The sequence below is a fragment of the Paramisgurnus dabryanus genome, chromosome 11 (assembly GCF_030506205.2).
Source record: "Paramisgurnus dabryanus chromosome 11, PD_genome_1.1, whole genome shotgun sequence".
NCBI lineage: Eukaryota > Metazoa > Chordata > Actinopteri > Cypriniformes > Cobitidae > Paramisgurnus > Paramisgurnus dabryanus.
In genome coordinates this window covers 3,054,292-3,077,870 of record NC_133347.1, presented here as the reverse complement: position 1 = coordinate 3,077,870, position 23,579 = coordinate 3,054,292, and the positions used below count along the sequence as shown (strand labels likewise).

At 38.7% G+C, this 23,579-nt stretch overlaps 1 protein-coding gene across 1 annotated transcript in view; it reads right to left on the bottom strand.

The window, feature by feature from the left end:
- Positions 1 to 23,579, bottom strand: part of plxna3 (plexin A3) — a 181,298-nt gene that overhangs the window by 139,392 nt on the left and 18,327 nt on the right.

Here is a 23,579-nt window from a genome sequence, read left to right as displayed (position 1 = left end):
CCATCACACTAGGCATTATTTTTAAGAGACATGGGTTCACACCAGCCACGTTTGAGGCGTCAAAATCGCGTCTACCACGTGTAGCTTGCCGCTTGAAAATTTTGAGTTTACTCGCTTCATTCGCGCATGAAAGCTGCACGTGAAATTCTAGTCAAAAGACATTCACGACAAAATTCGCATCATGGAAGGGGCTTCTGCGACTCCGCCAGCTTTCTGTAATCACGTCACTACTAGAGCAAACTCCTGATTGGTTAACGCAGCGCGATTTTCCACCAATGTTCAAATTTTTCAACTCGCGCGTTTGCCATGGCAACGCTCAATTCGCAACATTTGCACGAACTAGACGAGCGAATGAGACGGAACCACATCAACGCGTCTTCACATTGACTTAACATTGAAATCACTCGCGCTTGACCCCTCTACCGCGGCTGGTCTGAACGCAGCATAATACTTAAGAGCGGCAACGTGTAGGTTGTTGATGATGTTCAAGATGTTGAAGTGTTATCCAAACATTATTGGCAAGGAAAGCCTCTTATACCTGGGAACAGACACGTATTGAGGTGTTTCTGGTAGGTTTAAGGTAGGGATGCACCGATAACGATACTGGTATCGGCCTCGATACCACATTTTCTAAAGTACTCGTTAAAAGTGCCCCGATACCAGGGATCGATACCACGGTCTGAGAAATGTCTATGTTTGAGCGGCGTGTAAGGGGTTAATGCCTCGTGTTGTCCAAAGAGGCAGAGTTTACAACAAACTGGAAAACTAGTTTTTTTTTTTAATTTTTTTGTTAAATTATATGACTAAACCTGTTACATGTAAATTTAAATCAAGTTTTTTATTGAGTACTCGGTATCGGTATCGGCAAGTACTGAAATGCAAGTACTCGTACTCGTATTCAAAAAAAGTGGTATAGGTGCATCCCTAGTTTAAGGTCATACCGCGTCATCTTCAAATAATAATCATGTGACTTACTTGCATCAGGTGACCTGAAAAAGCACATTTTCATTGCAGTTTTGCGAAATAAACATTTCCGAATTGCCACCTCAGTTGAACGTAAAAACGTTTTTAATTCGCAATGTCAATTTGCGAAATTTGAAGGGTAATGGAAACCCAGCTAATATCATTTTTTAATTTGTAAATAACAAATGGAAATATTAAAAAGCCATGATCACACAGGATGCATTTATGCATTAAAAAACACTGGAAAGAGCACATTAACACAAATTAAAATTCACATTAACACTCTCTTAAAAATGTAAATGATCAATATACTTAAATGTAGATATACTTATCTAACTCCCTGATCCATTTTTTTAAATAAACTTCTTTGCAAACACGTTTTGCACATTCATATACACAAATAATTTAAAGAACAGCAAAGACAGACTACAAACAAGCCTTGTGTGCCTCTCACATTTGATAATCCTTTAAATCATCAAGCTTCTCAAATTAGATGAATACCTATATATGAATACCTAACATCTATAGCATTGTGTGTGAGAGACAGAAATGGGGAGGGGTGTGATGGCGTCCTCCTTAGGGATCTGGTGCCTGAGAATTCACTGTAAAAGACTGCCAGTCAGTCAAGGCTGATTAAACACAAGGAAGATGAGAGAGACAAAGAGAGAGAGACTATATGATGTTGTTTACAGCAGAGACTGTCAGAGATTGGAATATCAACCCCTGCACATTTCAAAGTAGCATCTGCCATCTCGCCTGAAAACAAACCATAACTAACAATCATAATTACTGTGCGAAGAAATGCCAAACAATCGTCCAACCATAGCGAGAAACGCTTTGCTTTTATCAGTGACATCTGCATAACAGCGCAAGGCAAAACAAGACAAAGAAGTCCACCACGGTCGAAGTAAAACTTTCCCATCAGTGAATTTAGCAATTAAAATCCCAAGGTCACATCCATCGGCACTCGAAAATACTTTATCGGTGTACAGACACGGCGAGGAGGAGAGCCGTACCCGCCAACGTGCGAGCAAACAAACAATTCAAATGCACGCAAACACAAGAGGCCGCGACGGTTTGTTTTCACAGCCTTAAAGAGTCGTGTTGATGTCCCTATGCGCTAGCGTGCGTTACGTCTGGTCAGCATAGATAAAACCTCACCAGTAGACAGTACTGGGTCATTGCCAGTGAAAGCATGCAGACAATAGGTCAAAATCTCAGCGCAACGAAACGGGAATGTTCACTTGAGTCTCTGCATTGATTAAGTTAAAGCATCGCACGATTCTGGTATGCCTACGCAAATCATTAAGACTATGAATGGGCGCGCAAAAGCATAGAAATTTGCAAATGCATGCAGCAATTTCCGTTCCGCCCGTGAGCCCAAATGCATGGTGGCATCTTATCAACGCACGTTGAACATGCACTTTGTATTTAGCTGGCGGGGTATACAAAATATCTATTGTTACGACCCGACTCTAGAGACACTCAGATATACAGTGCAAACTGCCATTCAGAGGCATTCTATTGAAGACAGCCACAATTCATTTACAAATCCATCTAGGGAGACAGTCGCGACGGCATCCGTCACTTCCTGGCACCGGGAATGCTAAACACCCCGGAAAAAGCAAGAGCACAGTTAGGAGAGTAATTAATTATCTTTCAGGGAAGGAAGTCATTGTCACTCAACATGAATTTCAATATAGCCACAAACAAGGCACAGGCACCAAATACAGCTGGCAAGATGAGCACGGTCGCATCTGGAGAGAATGAGCATGCTTGAGAGAGTAAGAGAGAGAGGGAGAGAAAGAGAGGGAGTTTATTCTGTTTATTCATTTCATTCCAGTTGTGGATGGATGCAATCTCACAAAGTCCCTGTGAAAGCTTTGAAAGTATATCATGTAACTCACAACCTTCACAACAGACTTATTCCTGATAACGTTTCATACTTAAAGCTTGTCAGATCTGGGCAGATGAACAGTATTTATATCCCAATGCCATTAAATGGATTTCTTTCCATTTAAGAAAGTTTGACTGTAAAATAAACTGTGAAATTGTAAAGTTAGTTGTAATTTTAGAAGAATAGTTTAAATGCATCTTCTATTATCATTAATAATCGTATCTTTGATGTTTAAGTTATATACATATACAGTCTTGTTCAAAATAATAGCAGTACAATGTGACTAACCAGAATAATCAAGGTTTTTAGTATATTTTTTATTGCTACGTGGCAAACAAGTTACCAGTAGGTTCAGTAGATTCTCAGAAAACAAACAAGACCCAGCATTCATGATATGCACGCTCTTAAGGCTGTGCAATTGGGCAATTAGTTGAAAGGGGTGTGTTCAAAAAAATAGCAGTGTCTACCTTTGACTGTACAAACTCAAAACTATTTTGTACAAACATTTTTTTTTCTGGGATTTAGCAATCCTGTGAATCACTAAACTAATATTTAGTTGTATGACCACAGTTTTTTAAAACGGCTTGACATCTGTGTGGCATGGAGTCAACCAACTTGTGGCACCTCTCAGCTGTTATTCCACTCCATGATTCTTTAACAATTAATTCACATTTCTTGGTTTTGCTTCAGAAACAGCATTTTTGATATCACCCCACAAGTTCTCAATTGGATTAAGGTCTGGAGATTGGGCTGGCCACTCCATAACATTAATTTTGCTGGTTTGGAACCAAGACATTGCCCGTTTACTAGTGTGTTTTGGGTCATTGTCTTGTTGAAACAACCATTTCAAGGGCATGTCCTCTTCAGCATAGGGCAACATGACCTCTTCAAGTATTTTAACATATGCAAACTGATCCATGATCCCTGGTATGCGATAAATAGGCCCAACACCATAGTAGGAGAAACATGCCCATATCATGCTCCATGCTTCACTGTCTTCACTGTGTACTGTGGCTTGAATTCAGAGTTTGGGGGTCGTCTCACAAACTGCCTGTGGCCCTTGGACCTAAAAAGAACAATTTTACTCTCATCAGTCCACAAAATGTTCCTCCATTTCTCTTTAGGCCAGTTGATGTGTTCTTTGGCAAATTGTAACCTCTTCTGCACATGCCTTTTTTTTAACAGAGGGACTTTGCGGGGGATTCTTGAAAATAGATTAGCTTCACACAGACGTCTTCTAACTGTCACAGTACTTACAGGTAACTCCAGACTGTCTTTGATCATCCTGGAGGTGATCATTGGCTGAGCCTTTGCCATTCTGGTTATTCTTCTATCCATTTTGATGGTTGTCTTCCGTTTTCTTCCATGTCTCTCTGGTTTTGTTCTCCATTTTAAGGCATTGGAGATCATTTTAGCTGAACAGCCTATCATTTTTTGCACCTCTTTATAGGTTTTCCCCCCTCCAATCAACTTTTTAATCAAAGTACGCTGTTCTTCTGAACAATGTCTTGAACGACCCATTTTCCTCAGCTTTCAAATGCATGTTCAACAAGTGTTGGCTTCATCCTTAAATAGGGGCCACCTGATTCACACCTGTTTCTTCACAAAATTGATGACCTCAGTGATTGAATGCCACACTGCTATTTTTTTGAACACACCCCTCTCAACTAATTCAACTAATTGCCCAATTGCACAGCCTTAAGAGCGTGCATATCATGAATGCTGGGTCTCATTTGTTTTCTGACAATCTACTGAACCTACTGGTAACTTGTTTGCCACGTAGCAATACAAAAATATACTAAAAACCTTGATTATTCTGGTTAGTCACATTGTACTGCTATTACTTTAAACAGGACAGTACATACATGTATACACACACACACGCACTTATATATACACATACAGTATACTTTATATATGTATAAATACTTATTTCTTGGCACACTTTAGGCCCCCTTAGTGCCAATTGGGCATCTTTTAAATGCCACGGCCTACCTGAGCATTGTTTCTGACCAAGCCCATCTCTTTATGACCACCATGCACTCATCCTCTGATGGCTACTTCCAGCAGGATAATGCACCATGTCAGAAAGCTCGAATCATTTCAAATTGGTTTCTTGAACATGACAATGAGTTCACTGTACTAAAATGGCCCCCACAGTCACCAGATCTCAACCCAATAGAGCATCTTTGGGATGTGGTGGAGTGGGAGCTTCGTGCCCTGGATGTGCATCCCACAAATCTCCATCAACTGCAAGATACACAATCAGTGCTCTTTCAAATAAAACAGGTCCAGGGCGGTCCTTAAATCAGCAAATAAATACTGACTTTCTTATTAGTGGTGGAGCTGTTAAGGGTTTAGTGTAGTTCATAAACAGGCCGCATGAGAACGAGTTCATTAAACAGGTTTTATGCGAGCGCTATTAACAAAAGTAAAGAAAAGTGATTTGGCCTTTGTGTGCCCTGTCACTCTGTGCCATTATGTTCGTTTGAGAACCTTTCCCTGCCTTCCACTTCCTGTAAGACAATGCGCTGAACAATGTTCCCGTAATCATAGAATTAGAGGGCAATACAAGACATAATGCCTCAAAGCGTTAACAACTCTGCCTCATTTGACAGAGAATCATTTTCTAGTTCAATCTCTCATAAGATTATCAAAAGCAGTCAATTTACAGTAAGGTTTTCCCTGCAAGGACCCATTTCTTCATCGCTTGCTAATAATTTGTTTCTCAATCTGTAATTCTCTCAGAGCCGCGGGGAAAGACAGTGGTGCCGGGACATTAAATATTTGGTTGTGGTTTTGAATAAGAAGCTTTAAATAGATTTGTACATGACTCAGAGATGCTAAGATTAAAAGACAAAATAAAACTTTGATTGCATGCTATATCGATGGCCATTTTATATTTTGGATATAATCGGTTATCAATGAAATGACATAAACATTTTTACTTTGAAATCTGGTGTATTTTAAAGACAGGGTCTTTTAAAAGGACCATGATGCAGGACCACTCCCCTCCTAATACACCAGCCCATAAAAAGTCGTGCAATACATAATGCAAATTTATTTTAATTTTGCATGCATATGATACACCAGTACTTCCTGTTCACTTAAAATGACGCAACATTTCATGTCGTTTTATGTATTGGTTTCTCATTTGTACCATTGTTGCTTGGGTTTGGGATTAAGACAACTTCTTGTTACATTGAATGACATCCTAACTCAAACCCCAATTCTAAACCCAACTCCAAGCGACCATGGTTTAAAAATAGACAAAAACATGAAGAAACATATTAAAATATATTAAAATGACACCCTAACGCAAATCCCAAATCTAACCCCAAACCAAAAAAAAAAATAACATTTTAAAACCATAAAAAATACATAAAATGACACAAAAATGCGCCATATTAAGTGAACGGGAAGGACTGGCGTATCATATGCATGCTAAAATAAAATTTGCCGTATGTATTGCATGACTTTTCATACTGCGTACTATTTATATGCATTTCATAAGATCGGTTGAATCCACGGATAACACCCATTGGCTGAAACATAAGCGGACTTGATGACATCACCCTAAAGAGGAAGTTACTTCAGAAGAAGCAACTTATAAATAAACACAACAAAGATAAACATTTTCTTTTGGATTAAAAAAAAATATTAATCATTTACAATAAGATGTATTAAGAACTTGAATGTCATCAATTTTGATGTCCTGTTGACCTCTTGAGAGCATGTGTCCAAAATCAAGCCAATGGACCCAAGGCTGCTCATCATCTCTTATGCAAAATCCATTAAAGGTCTGATACAGCGTCACTTCAGCGGCCACCACATTCGCAGACAGATCCAGAGACCTTCGCATGAATGCACACACTCCCATTTCAATCCCCCTCTCTTCTCGCTCTCCGATCTTGCTCTCTTCTGGAGAAATGACCTAGTTCCAGGTGCCTGCTTTTGACACGGGGTGCAAAAAAATCCACTTTCACCCCTTCAGATGTGAATCCCACAGTTTTCAGTCCTGATATCAAACAAGAAGCCAGAACAGTTCGCTCCAACCCAACAAAATGGAGGACAACCATTTTCCCTGAGAACAAACAGAATCCTCTCCCACCTTTTTTGCAAGCTCCTCTCTCTTTGATAAAATGCAGAGTAATATCTACCATGGAAAACCCAAGACCTGCAAACCAGACTGAGGTTAGTTGTTTTACCTAAAAACGCCGTTCGGTCTGGCAGGTGCCGTGACTAATGCATTTGGAAGCACGGAGTAAATGAAATGAAATATTTCCAGTAAACACATCTATGATCCTCATATCAGCACCTCCAAAAGGAAGAAGCGATTCGGTCAAAATCGATGTGCAATCCAACACGGTGGGTTGGTTTGTTTTGTCGCCAGGTTATTTAGTGAATTGTGTAGCTTACTAAAGCATATTTACATTGGTAGTTTTTTGTGTTTACCGTTCAAATAAAGGTTCAAACGTGGCCATCCAAGACGGAATTGGAAGGGTCGCTGTCGAACGGAGGGCACGGCAGGATGACGCGTATTTCAACCATCTGTCTGTTCCAGTTATTCTACGGCATCAGATTTGATCCCTTGAGTTGGCCAAAGCTAATTACCTTGGACAAACCATAGCCATATCTAAATACTCACAGCGGATTGCTTTCCATTATTGGCATGCCAGACAGGCAGAAAAGCTTCTATCAACACTGAGGGACAGAGGGAATCGTAAACAACCGGATCTAGAGGCTGTCTAAGCGGATGCCCGAAAGACTAAACCAGTGGTGCTTCAGGGCCCGGGCTTAAAGTCAAACAGACTTTTCTACAAACTGTATGAGCTCAAAAACATGCAAAACTTTCAAATGAGAATTTTGTGTATGTGCTAAACATATTATAGTAGAATAAGCCAAATGACCAAAACAGTGTTTAATTAAGACTAGTAGTTAACATAAAAATTTCATAAAAAATTGATAATTTACTCACCTATATTATCCAAGATGTTTAGGTATTTCTTTATTCAGTTTTTTTTTTTTTTTTGAGGAAAACATTTCAGGATTTTTCGCCATATAGTGGACTTTATTGGACCTTGACAGTTTACAGTTTCAATGCAGTTTCAAAGGACTCTAAAGGGAATACATCGACTCTAAAATCTATTTTTCGACTCTAAAATCGAACACATCGTTTTCTATGAGTATACGCACACCGGCGCCGAAAGGTTGCGCCTGTCCGTGCCGCCCAGCTACGACTCAGAAATTTGCTCAAATCCCTGTCACGCCACAGAGCGCCACTCACATAGTTTAACATTAAATAACATCATATATGTCCCAAATCATTAACGATTAACATTGGCTGCTAATGTATATTTTGCATTTAGAAGTAGACGCTCTGAGTTGTCCTAGATGCGACTCGGCGCGGTGCTGAGCTGCGTGTCCGGTGTGCAATCCCCTTAAGCGATTGCAACAGAGGCATAAGGGTCTTATCCATAGAACTGAACGATCATCATTTTCGGCAAAAAAAGAAAAATATGAACTTTTAAAACCTTACTTCTCGCCTTTTACATATGTAATGCGTGACCTTTTCACATGATTATGCAATACGTAAGGTCTCGCTGGCGCCTCACATGGTTAATGCAAGATGTGAAGTTGTAATTTAAAATAACTTTTTTGGCAAAAATGCTGATGGTTTGGCTAGATAAGACCCTTAAACCTCGGTTGGGGTCGTTTAGTGTCCTTTAAAGTTGCATTGAAACTGTAAACTGTTGAGGTCCATTGAAGCCCACTATATGGAGAAAAATCCTGGAATGTTTTCCTCAAAAAACTTATTTTCTTCTTGACTGAACAAAGAAAGACACAAATATCTTGGATGACATTGGGTTGAGTAAACTAGCAGGATTATTTTTTATAAAGGTGGAGTAATCCTTTAACATCAACTCACTTATTTAGCCATCTTAACTATGCCTAGTAATAAGGTTTGTTGCATTTTATTTGCACCTAACATTGTTTTTACCTGCTGTCCATGACCCAGTCGGCCTGAACCATCACAAGTCCTCAAAGATCCACTAAGGAAACCAATAAACAGATGAATGATCGTTACTATGATGGGTCTATCTGTCAAACGTTAACAAATGGAAGTTTTTCATTCTTGGGACTTTCCTCAAAATAACAGATGTTGTGTGTTATTCTGTCACGTCAGACACCAAGTACCAGCAGATGGAAGCTCAACCTGAGTAAACGAAAACAAACTCCTGCTCGTGTACGATCACAGACCTCAACATGTCATTCGTAACGGGCCTTAGGCTAGAAAATGTTATGGAGAAAGTTCAATCAAAAATTCAAGTTGTCATTTACAAAACATTGCCAATAACAAACCAGCACATTCTTCAATATTTCTCCTTTTGTGTTATACAAAAATGCAAAATCATAACAACACAACGGCAAGTAAATTTTTAGTTGAACGGTTTTTAGCTGAACACATATCAAAGCACATTTTTACCATTTAAGTTGTTTTATTCTTTCCTCACAATTGTGATTATTTTGGTCCGTCTGTCTGAACCATATTTTATCTGGCATTAAAAGCAGACGCCTCATTCTCTACTTCAGCAGGTATTTGCCAAATGTCTTCACAGAAACGGATGGGAAAAGAATGGAGCTGGTGACGGAGAGAATAAGAGCAGCGTGTGTGATCGTACCACGCAAGTCCACCACAGAGCTCTCCTTTGTGAAATGCATTATTAAATAACTGATCTCTAATCATGTGACAAGCAGAGTAATTGTAATGGGGGTTTTTGGAGACCCTCTCGATTTTATCTGTTTATCAGGACAGAGTCTGCATTCAGTTTACTGTAGAGAGCCACTATCTTAAATCAGACGGCTTGTTAGTAAAAGACTCCACAACAGCTACTCTCACTGTGACCTTATAATGTAAAGTCTACAACACTGCATGTGTTTATAAACAACAACCAAATTTTCTGCATATTTGTGGTCCTATTGTGAAAGATTCATCTGTCATTTTGTTTTACTCTGTACTTTATCCATCCGTACTTTATCCATCTATTTCTATTGAAAGTAAAGGCAACTTTTACGATCTTAGTCAATAGCTGCGTTTCCATTGCAGATTTGCACAAAACATTAGCGTAATTTTTTTAAATGTTGACAAAAGACAATTGCGAAATTATGGCATTTCTATTAACCAAGGATATGAATGATATTTATTTCATGATACTGAAACTTAGTTTCGTTAAGCGATTTCAAATATCACGTCTACTGATGTTGGCAAGTTTACTAATATCAAATCCACCGCGCTAGGCATTATTTTTAACCGAAGGAGATGTAAGAGTATTATATAAACATTAATGCCAAGGAAAGCCTCTTATACTTGGGAACGGCAACATAAAGGTGTTTCTTGGAGGTAATAGTAAATTATTTTAAATCAAAAGAGATGATTGTTATCAATGTTATCAATGTATGAGTGTTATCCAAAACATAATAGGCAATAAAGCCTCTTATACTTGAGGGAGCAGACAGGTGTTGAGGTGTTTTTGTTAGATTTTAGCACAGTTTCCCACAGGATTTTGAGAGACTTCTGGCGGTTATGACGTCACACACTAATTAGCATAAATGTTACGCCATCACGCGTTTGCATTTGATCGAGTGTTTCACTTCTACTCTTTGATCTGTCACATTATATTGCATTTGAACACAACTCAATGTTATTTTTACATATTATCAGTTCTGTTGTCAGACATAAAATGAGTAGCCTATAAAATAGTTACTAAACAATACCCAGTAACACCTCGTGTTTAATCCAACTGCTGCTAAAATCCTGATTTATAAACGCAACATTGTCTGACAAAATCACCATACATTTACATTGAAGCCTTACTGCTGTTGCTCTTCTCATCAATGTCATGTTATGAGCCCTTTTTAATTTTAAATGTGAGTTTTATTTGAACAGACAATTCGGAAATATGAGAGAATACTGTTACACAAAGTTACTACAAAACACGTGCGCAGGCATACCGCATTATAGAGAGGGAGAGAACAGGTGTGTGTTTGGGAAACACTAATGCTAACCTTTCGTTAAGTCATGATAAACTCGATCAGCCGTCTTCTCTGTCAGGAAAATCTGTGACGGTTGACGTTTACGTGAAAAAGAAAGTATACGGAGGAACAGACATTGAAAACACTGCCACCTTTTCACTGTTATGTGAGAGAGAGGCGCGTGCGCTGCACGCAACATTAGAGAAAGGGAAGGGGCGTGATGGGCGCTTGCAACAATGAATTAAGTAAACAGTAAAATATAAATGTAAATGGGAATCATGAAAAATCTATTTGTGCTGGCCAGTGTTGATCCCGTGGCGGTGCGCCACAAGTAAATCAATGTATGGGAAACACTGTCGCGTCATCTTCAATCAACAATTTTGTGACTGACTTACAAATAAACTGCTTCCATTGCAGTTTTGCAAAATACACCTTTTCTGAATTGCCTGAAAAACCACCTCATGCAACTTTTTGCGATATATGGGAGTTTTGCGAAATTGAGGTGTTTCCATTGGCCATATTTTCAATTCGCAATGTAAATTTACACAATTTAAAGGGTAATAGAAATGCAGCTAGTAACAAATAGCTATAATAGTTATTACTAATAATGGGAGCGTTGGCAATGCTCAATATGGCCGCTCTGGTGAGGGAAATCAAATGGTTTTTAATGGTTCAATTTAATCAATCGACTGACATTTCTCTAGGTGAGGGGCTATGTAAATGTTCACGTGAACCGGTTGCCGGCTTGCGCAGTAGCTAAAATGACCTCAAAAATGTGTTAAAGCTTACAGGGATATGGCGATTTCTCAAACTGAAGGCTACATCCTCCAGAGGTCACATATGCAGGCTGCATCAAGTCTAGTTTATTACATTCTCAAGTCATTTTACGATTAACTAAGAATAATAGTCAACTTTATAATTGTTAATACTCTGAAATAAGACAGTCTTTAGAGTAAATGATGGCATAATTGTCATTTTTGGGTGACAATAACAATTGAGAAACAAAATTTATTGGTACAGTTGGTTAGGACTTTAGTCTTGCATGACTGAAATAACTTGGAAACAGCTCTGAGGCATTGCAAACATGGTCGCCAAGTGGCGTGACGTCTCTTAAGGGACTTTGTCAATAACCAATAGAATCAAGTCCCGCCCCAAAATTATTTCTCACTAAATACATATTTTTCGGGAGAAAAAATATTTCTCCTATTTTTTTTCTTTATCTCTTAACCTTTACTTTAGATTAAAAAATATACAATATTACAAAAGAAATCAGCTGTTTTTCATGTTGACCTTCATTTTGCACCAAAAGGCATCAGATTTTAAATATATATAAAAAATGACTAACAACATAACATCATTTATTAATAATGTCCAAGTCTCTTCTCATGCCACCGAACGTGCATTTAAATCCACAGTGATACGCTACTACTGTAGCTTTATTATGAGCCGTTTTAATGCGTCTGCATCCAGGAAAACAGGGTCGTTTCCTCCTGGGCAGCAGCGGTGTAATAAATGGCAGCGAGGTTGCGGGTAGCTCGAGGAGGAGAAACAAATGGCAAATCTTATGGCTCATTTTCTGCACACGGCTCCAAGGTTAGCTCCAGCACGGAGGTGAGGCCGGGCGGAAATTGAGACACGGCAGGATGGGAACTGAATGATAAAAAGCATCGAGCCGCTACCAGGCAGACTCTTCAGCTGATCGAAATGTGACAATCATTTCTGTCAAACTTTAGGTTGGAAGAAAAGCGCTTCCAACGAGAGAGGACATCAGAAAATTCACGTTTCATTTGCATTTAATGTCTACACAATGTTGCCTTGTCTACACAATCCAGTTTCTGAATCATAAGGATATGGTAGGCACTTGCCCGTGGTCCTTAACACCATGCGGGGCCAGACAGGTGCTTAAGGGCCGTTCTCCTGAGCGCAGAGCCTCCATTTATGAGATGCATTCGTCTTGACCTTTAATGAAATTATCAAGCCTCCCATTAAATTATGACACAAAGAGGCAAAGATAAGAGCGAGAGCAGCAGAGCAGGTGGCCAGGTCTGCCCTTAATCTTACAATACAACGCACATATAAGCGCTCGTGTTCGTTAGCAAGTTGCGCCTTAGGTGTTTGTCACAGGTTCGAGTCTGGCCTGCAACATCCTGATCACTTTTGCCTTATTATTCCTTAGCTGACAATAAACAAAGCAATTTTAAAAGCATAAAAAACAAACTAAGGTTATAGAAAAACACATCTTTAATATGCAAAACACAATGAGAAGAGTGCATGATTGAGGTTAAAACAATTTAAGCAAATAAAGTGGTGCCGGTTTTATTAAAGCATAAATTATTATTTACAGGCAGAAAAGGGGAACGTGACTCATGTTCCTTCACTGTTTCCATTACGCACATTGAACCAAGTCCTCTTAAAATCACAGAAAGATCAAAAGCAAAAGTCTAAATTTGAAGGTTGGATGTGATCTGCACAGTATCATTATAACGCCAGACACAATTACAGTGTACGACTGACTCCACAAAGCTGAAACGAACCAAATGGGACCTTGCATTACATTTATTGGTGTTTGGGGCAGTCGCGTAAAATGTCAAAATTAAACAGAAGTTTCTATTAAATGCAATGACATTTCAATGATATTTTAGCCGGGTGAAATCAATTGTTTAACACTGAACCACAAAGTTTAAATAGAAGAAAGAAAAGCCAAAAAAAAATTTTTAAAGCTTTTCCACCAAATTAACCATCTATGAAAACAAATATGTATGTTTTAAACCTACAAATCCAGAGCCATGACACCAACACCTAAACACTTCTTTCTATATTACAAGGCATTTATTTTATAGGATACTATTTTCTGCAGTGTCTTTTGAATCCCAACTTTTTTCAACCAGTGCATTTTTTCAAGAGAATAAATAATTACATGAAATATTTTACCCACATCCGAACACATACATAACACATGCACAAACACACACAAAACAAAAGCAAAGTATTAAACATAGAGAAAAGTAAAGTAAACCACAAACATTACTACTCCAGACCAAATCAAGTAAAACCCAAGTAAAACATAACAAAGGCACATGCAGATGATCACAAAGCATTCATACAATCAGACTGCAGCATGACAGCTCGAACGTCTAATCAGTGATTGGCCGGTTCACTTGTCAGTCATTTCTTTTAGTCTCAGTGGGTGGTTCTTACGAGTCAATGACATCATACTGTCTGATGCTCAGGGAGCACAACTGTGACTCTAAAGGATTTTATTTTACTGCGCATGAAATTTCAGTGATGAAAACATGATAAGAAAAAACATCGGGGGCTTTAGTGAAAATATTCAGGGCTTGGTGCAGAAATATTAATAATAGTAACTGATTTGTGATCACGGGCATCTGGATACTGCTTGCTTTACATATGGCTTACCCATATAGCTCGGGTGTTAAGCATAACCATTTGTTTCACATTTGACCTTTAGAAACTCCCAACGCTACTAACTTGGTTCATTTTACCTCATAATAACGCTTTCTTTCTTAAAAAAAAAGAAATAATTAGAAGATGATTTGGCCCACACGGCAATCAGAAGTCATCTTACCAATCACGGTGTCATCGCACTACTAAGAACAAACACATAATGGACTCACAGGTAAAATGAGTCATCTTATTAAAACAGTAGAGCAAAAAAACCTTTAAGACTTTTACACCTTGAGCCGTGTGCTCCCAAATTCATTTTTAATAAAACAGGACCTGATCACAAGGCTTGGTTATTAACCTGTCGTCACGCAACACGGCAGATGACACTCATGCGGTGCAGCCCGGCCCAAGACAAGACGTTTCCCTCCCCGACTTGTGGATTTACGGCAAACAGATTTAGCCGTGATCAAACGTGGCTCTGGGCCGAGCCTGCTCATAAATCAGCCTCCCGGCCATTTGCACGCCCGCGCCTCGCTCTTCCGCTCACCGTGAACTGATTTACGGCACTAAATTAGCTCCAATTTCCAGCCCAATCGCTGGATCTGATTTGAATAGAGCAAAAATCATGCACAAAATGGCCGATCAAGTGGTCAGCTTTGACCTTGTTTGAGCGAATCCATTAGACACATTCAGGTTCGGCTCCGTTCTGGAATTTCCGTGGGCTGGAGACAAAGACGCAAGATTGCGCTAATAAAAAGAACTAAAGAATGAAAAATGCAGGCGATGACAAGAAAAATTTAAATACTCACAGCTCGTGTGCAATTATGAGGATTATGGTGACTCGCGTGAACGTTCATAAGAAAACCTCCTTCATTGCGAACGGCATGCAAAACGGTTGCCGGTGAAGCTCGGGGATTTGACGCTTTTTAAAAGGCATTAATCAATTTCAACACGAGACAGGGAAACTAATCTGCTGGATTCAATCGTGTATCATGTGTCTACGGCCGTGTCTAGAATGAGAATTTCACATTTATCTTTATAAAATGTAAACATGATCACCCAGGATCACAGCTCATGTGTAAAAGGATCCCATCTTTTGCTATGTGCAGAAACACACAGTACTCTTATCATTTCTGCACTATATAGTACCCATTCGTTTTTTCAAAATGCAAAACACTTCGTGCAAAACTAAGTCTCCAATCAGATTTTGAAAAAACACAAATCCACGATTTACAACACATCTACAGAAAATGTACTATTAGGGCTGCGAGATATATAAAAACCAGCGAAGTATTGGGAACGTATACCGCAATATGCAGACCGCAACAGTTTGCAGTAAATTATTAATTTTAAAACTTTAAAATTAAAATCAAGTTATGTATACTCAACATTTTAGGTCAACGCACATAGACGGGTAAAACAGAGAGAGTCGTGCATTATTTTCCCAGAAAAAAAAGTATAACGCATGTTGTTTATATGAATTTAAAGGTGGTGTGTACATTTTAGCGCCATCTATAAACGGTTTCATCGGACGCATGTGCGATAACGCGATACGCGTCTGGTCCGAACTTTACCTCCGGTTTCAGTTTTTTTAATGGTCTGACTAGTTGCTAAACTGAACTCTTAAACAAACACCTCGTCAAAAATATCAAATATTTTGGTTTTCTAGATAATCTATGCGTTGTTTATTTAGCTTGTTATATAAATAAACTACATTTAAACTACTTTGTTGATATATATTCTTATGGTGCGTTTAGACCAACTGCGTTTCAGGCGTCAAAATCGCATCTATCGCGTATAGTTTGCCGCTTATACGAACTAGACGCGCAAATGAGGCGGAATCACGTCTTCCGCGCCGCACCAAACACCTAATCCGCACCGCGAGACCTCCAGACGCGCGTCAACGCGTCTTCACATTGATTTAACATTGAAATCACTCGCGCTTCATGTCTCTACCGCGGCTGGTGTAAACGCAGCATAAGAGGAGTTTACCGGAAGTTACGTGTTGACAACGAAAGCGGTTGATTATGTTGTTACTGCTGAAACTTTCTAAAGATGGGAAACCAAAACATTTGTTATTTTCGACAAGGTATTTGTTTAAATAGTTCAGTTTCAGCAACTAGTCAGACCATTAAACAAACAGAAGCCGGAAGTAAAGTTCGGACACGACGCTTATCGCATTACCGCACATGTGCCCAATGAAACGGTCTATAGATGAGTTTGCAACCAACTGCTCACCCCTCAATTTCAAAATGCATCCTTAAAAAAGTTACACAATGCACCATCAAGTTTTTTTTAAATATTTAATTATAATTTAAATTGATTTTGCAAACCTAAAGCATTCGATATCGGGCATCCCTTTAAAACATAAAAATGCAAAATAAGATTTGGATAATAACCGAAAGCCACTCGATTCAACGATATAATGTGACATGTCAATATAATGTTACACGTCAGGCCCCATTTAAAACAATTGTGCACTTAGGGCTCACTAAAAGAATTAAGATTACAGATCGGGGAGCTCCTGAACACGACCGATCCTCTACAGAGAATAGAGGTCATGGAGACATGGAGGTCAGTGCATATATGGGCTGTTCCGGTGATATACTACAGCTACCTTGAGATCCTTTTAGCTGCTAAATAGACTATACAATAAACCAACATAAGAGCACCTGATTAAGGATTCAATGGCAGCCACGTACATCCATTTGTGTGCACCAACAATGATATACAGACACGGAAAGATCATGCGCACACGCACATCCTCGCTGCCTGCACGGTACGGCATTCCATAAAAAAACCTGACAACCTTGGGTTTATTTCCCAGTGGTCAGATTATCTCCTGCCCGTTTCTCCTACGGCTCAGACTGCAGAATCCACAAGCACCCCCGCGGTTCTGTGACCGGCATGAGAACAGCACAGGTTCAGGGGGAAAATAACTCACCGCATTTATTTTCATTTGGCTTTCCGCTTGCTGCTAAATATCTCGATGGCCCGAAAATAAGGCCAGGCTATCAGTTAAACGGTACAAGAGGAGGGACAGAATTCCTTAAAGACCCGACGTAGATTATTGCGATCGACAAAATACCATCAGTTTGTTTCATATGGGTAGGATGTATGATAAAAAAAAGATTTTTACATTTTATGAGGGAAATGTGAGCAGTCGCCTGTGCAGGGGCGTTTTGAGCTGTTGCCAGCCCATTGCTATGCAGTTGCTAGGATGTTCTGGGTGGTTGCCAGGTGTTACCCTCCTTCGATAAAAGTTTATTTGATTAATTCACCCATTTTATTATCCACAGGATGATAATTCGATTACTTGGAAAATAAAAGCTCTCACCACACCTCTTCTTAACAAGCCCCTCATGTTTTGGTTTATTAACCCTTTAATGCATATCTTTAGAAACACAGAACGTTATAACTGCATTATTTTAACATTGCATATATTGACCAATAAAATGTCAAACATAATCATTATCATATCATTTTGTAATTGTTATTGAAGTATTAGTAAATATTCCAGGTCACTAAAGACCTAAACATGCAATAATGATTGGTGAAACATATCAGGCATTTAAGGGTTAATCTTGTATGTAGCACAAATTATGTTAGAAGAGATACGTTTAGAAGTTTAATATTATTATTAACTAACTACAACGGTAATATTTTACAATAAGGTTGCTATATTACCAATATAAATTAAAGGTGCCAAAGAATGCATTGAAATAATCTGTTCAATTGTTTCTGACATCTACATAGAAGGTTTGTGACTTTATTAAATGCAAAAATGATCCAGAGTCAGTTTTACATCTTTATAATATTTGTCTTTATAATGAGATGGTCTATTATTACCTTATTTGGAAGGGTCATGAATAATAATGTTGAGCTCTGCTCTGATTGGCTGTTTCTCAGAGCAGCTCCTTCAGTAGCTCTGTGTGTGTGTAAATCAATCTTATGTTTGAGTCTGTATCAGATTTTGAGGAATAATCAATTGTTTGAAGATTGTTAATGGACGTTTCTGAGTGATAAGTTTGTGTTTTTTTTAAGTATGGACTTGCAAAACATAACTGTAAAGTCAATAGTAGAACTTCAGCTTAAACGTTAGCATTAGCATTAACTAGCATATAGCGCTAACTCAGCAGTCTGGACTGTAACATCAGAGTTGGTGTTATGTTGAGATTGGTCTGTTTTCCAGCGGTCTTTTGCATGCACAAGGTTTACATAAGGAGGAAACAATCCTGTTTTAGGCTCACGATGTGTCATTATCATGTAAAGAGCTCGTTTTATTCATCTATTCCTACAGTTTTACATTCTACGGCACCTTTAAATCAATGTAAAGTAAAAGCGTATTTTAGGCAGGACAGACTTTTCAGTATTTTGACTCCTGCAGTCAAAACTACATCCCGACGCAGCCAACTGGGGACAGGAAGCACTAAAGACTCATGGGTGATTTCCGTACAGCTTGAGAAAAGCGGCTTTCTGTCTCTCTTCTCCTGCCAAAACAAACAAGCCATTGCGAAGGGAGATACGGGGTAATTACCCAGACTCCTCCTGTATTCTCTCGCCCACATTATAGCAGGTACGCAACACTCTGAAAGCACTGCACACAATCACAACAAACAGGCCCTTCGTATGCCATTAGGAGAGAAATAAATGCAGTTTCCTGTCGCTGAGCCAGTTAAGAGAGTTAACATTTTAATTAACTAGTCAGGTTTGAGTGGAATGAACCTAAAGACATAAGGTACCTATAAACAACAAATCTACCATGGCAATCACTTTCCTTACAAAAAAATAGTTGCAAAATCATACATTGTAAAAACATGCAGCATGAAGTTAAAGTGAAAGTGAGTGAAGTGAGTATTTGCCAATGTATGGTAACCCATACTTGGAATGTGACCTCTGCATTTAACCCATCCAGTGAATAGTGAACACACGCACTGCAAGTCGTGAACACACAAACACCCGGAGCAGTGGGCAGCTATCCCTGCAGCGCCCGGGGAGCAATTAGGGTTAAGGTGCCTTGCTCAAGGGCACCACAGTTGCAACCCGCCGGTCGTGAGCCTCGAACCGGCAACGCTCGGGTTACAAGCCCGACACTCTAACCACTAGGCTACAACTACTTGGTGCAAGTCAATTCCACCTACTAGGCTATTTTAAGTTTTTAAAAAATGAAGTTAAACAATTTCAACTTGAATTTTTTAAGTTAAAGTAACATAAAAATATGTGTTGATTTAACAAAAATGCTGCAAATTTTTCACAGTGTAGTAATGGTAAACTAATACAAGGTCCATTTCAAACGGCTAATTCTGTAAAAAAAGGCTTCTGTAATTTGTCGATGACAGTCAATCTATAAATATTTTATATTCTTTGTTAACTTAGTATATTTAGGTATTAAAGGATTAGTCCATTTTCTTAAAAAAATCCAGATAATTTACTTACCACCATGTCATCCAAAATGTTTATGTCTTTCTTTGTTCAGTCAAGAAGAAATTATGTTTTTTTAGAAAAACTTTCCAGGATTTTTCTCATTTTAAAGGACTTTAATGGACCCCAACACATAACAGTTTTAATGCAGTTTAATATTGTAATTTCAAAGGACGATCTTAAACAAGGCATAAGGGTCTTATCTAGCGAAAATATGCACTTTTAAACCACAACTTCTTGTCTTTCTCCGGTCCTGTGACGCGCCAGCGCGACCTCACGCAATACGTCATCAAGTCAAGAGGTCACAGATGACGTATCGTAACTATGCCCAAAGAGGAGCGCTCCGACGTTGTTGTATGTCAAATGATAATAAATGTTTTTGTGTAAGTTTATTGTTTAAAATGGTCCGCAAACATGTGTTTCATATGTAACACATGACCTTTCAACGTCATTATGCAATAACGTGAGGACACGCTGGCTCGTCACACAGCCGGAGGAAGAAGAGAAGTTGTGGTTTAAAAGTGCACATTTTTATTTTTCTTGCCAAAAATGACAATCGTTTCACTAGATAAGAACCTTAAGCCTCGTTTGGGATCGTTTAAAGTCCTTTGAAACCCCCTTGAAACTGCAATTTTAAACTGCATTAAAATTGTTAAGTGTTGGGGTCCATTAAAGTCCATTAAAATGAGAAAAATCCTGGAATGTTTTCCTCAAAAAACATAATTTCTTCTCAACTGAACAAAGAAAGACATCAACATTTTGCATGACGGTGGTGAGTAAATTATCTGGATTTTTTTTAAGATAATGGACTAATCCTTTAACTACGACTCTTATTCCAGGAGATTGAGAGATCATTCAACATTTTGTCATAAAATGCTAAATAAATAGATGTAAAATGACATCATGATACATAAAATGTTAGCTGTAAAATTATATTAGCAAACAAATCCTTTTCAAAAAATGCTGGGTTATTTTCAACCCAACGTTGAGTCAAAAAGGGATGACCCATTTGGTTGTAATTTAACCTATGCTGGGTTGTTTAAAACCATTGTTGGATCAAATATTTTCTGGGTTAATTTAACCCAGCAGCTGGGTTTGTCCCTTTTTGACCCAACTTGGGTTAAAAATAACCCAGCATTTCTGCATTTAATTTCAAAATGTTTTGATGTAACCAAGAAAACATGCGTGGCACAAAAAACTAGAGAAAAAAAAAACTTGATAAAATTCCCATGTAAAGTAAGATTAAGTTCTCACTGTTAGACATTTTGTGTGTAAAATTAAATAAACAAAAAAGTTTATCTTCTAAAAGTCAACAAGGCCAAAAGTGGCGGTAGTCATTTAAACACTTGTAAGTGCCAGCATCTTTCAAACACCATCCAGATTCGCACATAAACTGTTTACTATTTCATCCTGACAGAATGTTTGTGACAAATACAAACATTAAGCTTTCCTCTCGCTGTTTGTTTATTGTGACTTGTGGTCAATATGAACACCATGTGGATACAAAGCTTCATCACAACATATAATCTCAATCAACAAACAGAGCCGGTTATTACCATCAAACTATAAACTCTGTATTTTGTTTATTAACAAATTTGCACGACTACCAGCCAACTACTCAAAATCCAATATCTAAACGTATGCGCATTTCCATCCTGAATGTACTGGGAGGTATATCCAAACATGTTTACACACGAACCCCCGTAAATAATCCTAACCAGAAACATAACAGGACAGCTCCCAAAGGACTGACCCCCGGACCCCAATTCCGAGAGCAGAATGGATGCTGTCGCATTTATATTCTCGAGTTGTGTGCTCGGACAAAGCCGGGCGAGCACACAAAACCGTAGCATATACTTCCACCGTGTTTTAATTATGATGTCTGCTGTGAACGAGCCAAGTCGTCTTCTCAGAACGATTTGTGCCGCGTCAAGCCTCACATCTAATTTAATTTCTTTAATGTGAGATTCTCTCAATGAACTGTATCGTGAATTCATCGCTAATGTGCGTTCACTGCAATGACCTCATATAGGGCACGCATTAAGAGAGCTGCTTGCTGACTAATGTTAAAACTGTAAAGGCGTCTGGGTCTCTCTCTCTTTTCATACACAGCTTGAACTATTTACGACCGACCGAAAAGAAAGCTAGCTCACGACTCCACCCTTTCACTTTGGTTCCCTTGAGGTTTAATGTGCATATATGGGCTTAAATTTTTGTTATGAAAGAGACAACTAACCGAAGCTGTTAGCTGTTGTTTGAGGTATTAAGATTGTAACTTCTGTGGAGAATGATCTTAAACTCACCAGTGGATACATTAATCTCTAAACATCCACAGCTGTTGCCCGAACAAATGAGTCACAAGGTGGTGAGCTTTAATTGTTACTTCGTTGGTGGTTTACAAGCATGCGTGTTAAAAAAGGGAAAAGGTTTATTCATTACAGTATATAAAGTATTTAAAGAGACAGTACACCCAGATATTTTTATTCTGATCCTATTCAATAGGATCACAGGCTCAGTCACCATTCCCTTTTACTGTGTAGATAAAAGGTGAAAGCGAATGGTGAATGAGGCTGTCAAGCTTCCACATTGTCATTTGTGTTTTATAGAAATAAAGCCATGCGTGTTTGGAACAAGATGAGGGTGAAAAATATTTAAAATGTGTCACAAATATAAAATGTGTCTTTGAAATCATGGTGTGTTGTAATAACTTGCCCCGATTGTGAAACAACTTTACATGAAATTTGACATCACCAATTCCTCTTATGGTGCATGCACACCAGACGGGAATGAAGCGGTAAGCGCGAGTGATTTACACGTTAAGTCAATGCAACTTAAGATGCGTTTCGTGCGAATGAGGCTGCACAAATCCTGCTTTCCATGCAAATGCTGCAAATATACAGCAAAGTTCTGAATTTTCAACTGTGCGAATGCCACGTTTCGTGCAAATGCCGTGTTTCGCGCAAATAAACGCGGCATTTACAACCTTCAAGTTGTTTCAAACCAGTTTCGCGCAAGTGGCGTGTTTCGCTGCAAATGCTGTGTTTCGCGCAAATGCATTGTTTTGCGCAAATATAAAAACGCTCATAATTGCGGCCAAACGCGGCATTTACGTGAAAATTGGTTTGAAACTACTTGAGGGTTTCAAATGCCGCGTTTCGCGTGCATGTAATGATTAAAAAACTTCCAAATGCTTAATTTGCGGCGTGTCATTCATTTGACGCATGTATCGGGTCATTCGCGCGTCATTGGCGTATATTTGCACCACGTTAACCAATCAGGAGCTTGCTCTAGTCGTAGTGTCATAAAGAACTGAGGTTGAAATACAAAACAACAATGGAGGACTAAATGTATGTAGACACCAGAAGCTATATGACACATCTTCATAGTTTTATATATATATATAAAAGAAATAGTTCAATGACGCGCATTTCACTCACGAATGATGCGCATTTCACCCGCGAATGACGCTATTTCACGCACAAATTATGTGCATTTCATGCGCAAATGACATTCAAGTGTCCAACTACGAGCGAATAAGCGCAGGTTTTGCTTTTATTCACTTCTGGTTATAGCTTGTCATATACAGACCACTTCTCCTATCTTATAATTTCCCTATTAATTAATTAAGGTGATGCCACAATTATACTTGTGAATACAGCACAATATGAATGAAAAAGTTTGTGACTGCTTAACACTGACTTTGCCTGTATCATCCATCATCAATGTATCATCCTTGCAAACACACAACAGCAGCTGAACTAAAAAATGCATGATGTATATTATCCTGTACATTAATAGCAAGGCATCGAGTAAATCGCATCATTTAGGGATTACTATAATTCACAGCAGATTTGTTACA